Source organism: Aythya ferina (genome assembly GCF_964211825.1).
Source record: "Aythya ferina genome assembly, chromosome: 8".
Classification (NCBI taxonomy): Eukaryota; Metazoa; Chordata; class Aves; order Anseriformes; family Anatidae; genus Aythya; species Aythya ferina.
In genome coordinates, this window is record NC_140304.1 from 21,171,804 (window position 1) to 21,177,803 (window position 6,000).

Sequence of the window (6,000 nt, forward strand, 5' to 3'; positions counted from 1 at the left end):
TTAATGCAGATCAACCATGGGGAGCAGGGAACACTTTGGTTTCAGTATTTCAAAGATATGTTTCCTAAGTTTCAGTAAATGTCCTTGCTCCCTTTCCAGACTAACCCTCAGGGTTCTCACATTAACCTGTTTAGCCTCCCCTCAGACAGCGATTAGATAAAACAAATCTTTTTTCTTTGTTCTTGGTGAATATTTGATTCAACAGGCTTCTTGGACAATTTCCTTTGCCATGCACTTCAGGCTAAACCCTGTGGAGCTCAGGATGCAAGGATTCATTCAACTGTCTATTATCTAGAACAAGAAAATCTCGACCTATTTAAACACAAAGGCCTGAAGTCTTTAATCAAAAACATGTGACATACACGTTTACCCAGATCAGCATTAAATACCAGAGCAATCCAGCTGGTATCTTGCTTCCAGTGCCAACATTGTTCTTACCATCTGGCACTGAAATTATGCAAGAGGTAACAACCTGTTTTGCAGAAGACACCTGTTTTCTGGGAGCACTGATAATTCAACAGCTTAATTCATAGCAGTCCATAAAAAAATTAAATGAAACTCAGCAAAATCTTTGTCTAAATCTGGATGGATGGTTGTAGTTTTACCACTTCTTGCATTATTTCTACATAAAACACTAAACTGAAACTTGTGGTGGGGGCTGCTTGCTCTTGCCCTAAGCCCTCACATAAGCTGTCTTTTCAAAAGGCATTCAAGTAGAGCAGCAAGTCCCCGCTTTTATGGGGTGTTTTAGGCACTAGTTTCCCTTTATGCATGCATTCCTAACCAATAAGCGTGTGTTACAATGTCAGTCCCAGCAGGCTGGTTTTCCTCCACCTGAAGCATTCCTTTCTTTTACTTTTTTGTGGTAAACTCCCTGATGTTGACCAATGTGTCACATTCTGGAAATCAGCCCTCCTCCCTGCTCAGTATACATTAGCACTGTATTCAATTCTACTAGTTTCTTGCTTGGAGATAATACAAAAAAAAAAAGAGTCCATTCACCCCTGCTCCTCAAGTTGCAGAGGGGAAGCACTTGATAAGAACATCTCAACCCCAAACATTTCAAGGTGACAGGCGAGTTTATTGCTTCTTTTTTTCTTTTTTCTCTTTTAAACATTTTAAGGAGGGCTATAGGTCAGATTCTTATTAAGGTCTTTTTCTTTAGAAATGCTCTGATTCTTACAGGAAGCACAATGCTTCGTACAGCTTAATTTTACCTCAAAAACTAACAAGTAAATGATCACAGAATACCTGAATAGCTTTTCAGTGATCAAACTGAGCCTTTTACAAAACAGGGTCTAACTTACGCAGCTTTCTTTTGTGTATGAAAAACTCCTTTTTCCTTTGTTGATTTAACTAGGAAAGTCACCAGTTCCAGGTTGTTACTGAGGCTGTTATTATGTGCTTTAGGTTTAGAGCAGTGCTTTTAATCCCATGAAGTTAACCTACCTCAAAAAGCTTTCCCATTTTCCTAGGAAGCACCAAACAAAGTATGGGGACAAAGAAAAGCAAATGTACAGCAGGCCAGAGATGGGGATATCATGGATCTTAACTTTTTAACTTTCATTGATGTCAAATCTTTTTTAAGAAAAAAAAAAAAAAATGAGAAGCTTATACAATCCAGGTGGCAATATGTTCAGATAGAGTGGAAGAGACCCACAGTTAAAGGCCTGCTCTGCTCACTTTAGTACTGGAATGTCATTCTTTCCTAAGCTGTATAGCTGCTTAGATATATTGGAGGAACTTTGGCCTCTCACTCTGTTTTCTGAAAATTGTGGACTATTCCTAAGATTTTCCATGGAAAATATTCTCAAAATTGATGTGTGTACACATTAAATGAAGCTATATAAGTGCAAAAAGTATTCCAAAAAACTAATAATAAGAAAAAGGGGGCAGATATTTTGGCTTGCTGAATGCTTTTAATTGAGAATTTGGCAAAAACAAGAACAACAAAAAAAGTACAGTTCCAGATGATTCTGTTCTTCCTAAATCTTGTCTGGGAGTGAGCCAACATGAAAAGGAAATTAGAAAAGCAATCTGACTACATATTTCCCACAATACAGGTCACAATAGAAATGAATGAATTTCCTGACATTAGATGTTCAGTCCCATTCCTTGCTGCACCCTGATTATGTAAATTCCTCCCAGGATAGAAAAGGGGATAAAGAAGATTCCACAGAGCCTTACCCACTGCCAAAAAGAGCATATAAAAACAAAGAACTCCAAAACAGATATGAGAAAATAAAATGTGTTTTATTTTAAACACATCTTGTTGGTGTTTGTTTGTTGTTGTTGTTTTGGTTTTGTTGTTGTTTTGCTCAACTGTATCCCTTTTGAAGAACAGAGATATCAGCAAAAATTATATATTGTTAATAAATTTAAGAATTAATTTCTGTATCTCGAGTTGTTCTGTCATCTTTTCCTCTATGGCAATGAAGAAGGGGTAGATCAACATGATCAACGTTTCTAAGGTGTAGTCATTTGCTAGTTTTTCTACAAGAGGCATGTGACTATATCTTTCTTAGTTAACATTAGGAGAACTGTATGCATTAAAGTAAATCTACAGTATCTTAATAGAAATAAACATATTTATTGCAAATATACTGCATGCAGCTCCCATACATACTGGTATTTATATACCTACAACATGTTTTAAAATATTTTTAGCTCTGGATAGACTATTCAGCTGGGCTTTACTCCTTTTTTAGGAAGTAAAATAACTTCACTGAAATGTTTATAGATATGCAAAAACTTCATACGCTATAGGGAAAAAAATCATGTTCTGGTGGATTTTTATTCTTATATACTCTACACTTACGGGGCAGTGTCTCACTATTCAGTCTGACCTTATTTAGAAGTTCATTTATGTCAGTCAACGAGAGAGATTTGGATGCTCTTCAATAAATTAAAGATACAAGATCCTACTGAAACTGAAGTCACTGTTTGAACTGAAGTTCAAACATGAAACAGAACATATGTCTGAAACGACATGACAAATTCTTTCCTTATTGTAAGCCTTTGAATAAAATATCAGCACTCAACTAAAAGACCTGTAAAAGTCTCTTTCCAGCCCATCATGAGCATAGCTTAAAACAATGTTGAACAAGTTCTCTGCCCAGCATTTACTGTCTGAAGCTACAAGCATTAAAAAAAAAAAAAAAAAAAAAAAAAAAAAAAAAAAAAAAAGGAATATAAAATATCTAGTCTAGAGCTAAATCCTGCAGTTTCAGACCTTCATCGCTAGACATTTTCTTGAAGTTAAATCTTAGCTCTAGTGTAGGCATCATGAATACATGTGTTGGACTACAGATTCGTATTTTGCCATCCCCTATATAAGTTTTATTGATAAGTACTTAAAAACTGAGTTGTCACAATTATCTGGTATTAGAAGAACACACAGTAGCAATACTGAACTATTTACCACCAGTGAACTTAATCATTGCTGATCATTCCTTCACATGAATATGTCCTTGATTAAAATGTCCTTGATTTGTGTCCTAATTACTATTTTCTCATCATGCTATTTGAATCTATACAGCTATGAAAATCCAGCACACTTCTGAGACTACCCCAACACAGTCTCATCACAGAAATGCCAACTTTGGTAACTATCTGAATGTTGAATATTCATTTGATTAAGCTAACATACATTAGGCCCACATCACAGATATCAAACTGATTTTTACAAGTGACATAAAAATTTTCATCCTGGAAGAAAATCAGAATTTGGCTATGCAAGTCCCTGTGCAATCTAATGTAACACCAATGTTAGACCTGCTTAAACTGAGGGTTTGAGCCAAATGAGTAATCTGTACCCATCCACACCATGTGATTTATAATTCAGATTATTTTAACACTGTCATTCCTAAAAAATGCATTCAAATGTATTTATAAACAGCAGAGTCCCCCATTCAAATGTGTTTATAAACAGCAGAGTCCCCCTCAAGTTTATGTGGGAAAAGTTATGCACCTTATTAAACTGTGGGGAGGAAAATAAAAATAAAATAAAATAAAATAATAAAAAAGTAATACCTTTGAAAATTATTTTTTCTGGAGAACTGTCACATCAGAGCAGGGCACAGCTCTGCCTGTGTCCCACAGCAGCTCACACTGACTTCAGAGGAAAAATTGAGAGATGCTACACTACACAGATTGTTCTCTAAGAATGTGTGGTTTTTTTTCATGTCCTGTGCTTACTGTTACACCAGCTATTACCAGAAATGAAGGTTTAGACCTCTCCTCCATGCTTGTGTGAAAATCCTGCCATGTTGCTCAATGAGAGTAACATGCATCAAAATTTATCAAAGCAAGCATAGCTGGGTTGGGGAAAGGGGGAGGAAGAAGGGTGAGAAGAGGAAGAGAAAGAACTTTGTGGGAATTCCTGACTCTATTGTGTTATTTTTTGATGTCTTGTGTATAGTTCCACTTATCTGCATTTAAGAAATATTAATAAAAACAAAAATTATGAGATTAACTCTGAGAGGTTTGACAAGAGATTTAATAGCTGCTGAAGATGCAAGGACTGTGGGGGATATTGGATTCTTTGTTTCCTCCAAGATCTTCCCAAGGCTCTGCACAGATGCCTGGAAACTCTTTTCACTCCATCTTTATATAAATAAAAGTTTAGCAAAGAACTGGGGAATGTTCTGACATCCTCCTTCCTGAGGATGTACATCAAACAAGATAGCTTTCCTATTCAAAACCTATTTCTCAATTTTTAGAATTAAAGACATCTGTGTTTCCCATGTCAACTCATGACATTTTGAAACTATTCTGAAATAAATGAAAGATCATTTGCTGCTACTGAATGTTCAGACCAAGGCTAAAGAGTATTTTCATAGTAATCAGAAACAAAATATTATTGATCTGGGAGAGAGGAGAAGGATTTAAAGTAGAATTTTTTTAATAAGTTAAAATGGTTTTCAGCAGTAATACATAACTTTAGTTTCAGTAATGCTTCCAGAAAAGGTCAGATCTCTACATAATTGTACTTTTTCTGCCCAGAGAACAGAATCAGGCCCTGGTATAACAGGGTCTTACTTATTATTTACTATTACTGACCTTCAGCACATCAGTCTGTCCGTGTAGACCATGGATGCCAGCTTAGAAAGGCTTTGTGATAAGCAGGTGAAAAGGATTTTATCACATCTTAGTCTAATCCTTACTAATTAATGACAAAATAATTGTTTCAGTCTTATTGCTCATTAGATTTTGACAGGTTAAATTGGTTTATCTTCATGGCTTTATTGAATAGGCCACTCCTATGAGATTAACAACCAGTCAATAGATAATACAAATAAGTGTTTTTCTTACAGAAATTTAAAGCATGTGTCCATGGCTTTGTAACACAGACTTCACAAATATTAGGCAGAAAGCCTAATTTAATCTGCATTCAGCTGGTTCTTTCAGAGATGAGCATGTGAACCTCATTATCTTGGTTCTTTGACAGAGTGTAAGTGTCTCCAGCCATAATAAATCCTACCTTCCATTTTGCAAGCCAGTAATAAAGCACAGAACTTGGTAAATGAGCCCAGCTTCTTTAGTGCAAGTCCTTTGAATCCACAGTGAAATTCTACTGGTTCAAGTTTTTCTTCCTGTATAAATCATCTAAATCTAGTGTTATGCAAAGATATATGAATTTGCTTCTCAATATGAAATAAGAAAAAAAAAAAAAACTGTCAGCTACAGAATCTCTTATTTTACTAATAATGTACTTTGAATGTTTTTTGTTGTTGTTGTTGTTTTGTTTTTTTTAACTTCTAAAAGTTTTCTAAATGGATACCTGATATGAATTGTAGCGTTAAGATAAAGTTTGTCAGAGATGTTAAAGAACATGAGGTATCAATTACATTTCTACTGAGATCTGGATTATATGCATAGGAATTTGTTTATGAGAAATAGTTTGCTCTTTCTAAGTAAGCAAGAAATATTGAAATGATAAAGTGGCAAATAGGGTTAGGAGAGTCCTCTTTCAGTTCGTTCCATATAAATGTTGTGTTT

General features: G+C 35.2%; 1 long non-coding RNA gene across 2 annotated transcripts in view; it reads right to left on the bottom strand.

The window, feature by feature from the left end:
* LOC311440308 overlaps nt 1-5,113 on the bottom strand; it is a 47,800-nt gene extending 42,687 nt beyond the window's left edge. For both annotated transcript variants that reach the window (XR_014695326.1, XR_014695327.1), the window contains exon 1: nt 5,062-5,113. This is a non-coding gene — a long non-coding RNA (uncharacterized lncRNA). The remainder of the gene's footprint in view (nt 1-5,061) is intronic.
* Between the last annotated feature and the right edge of the window lie 887 nt (nt 5,114-6,000).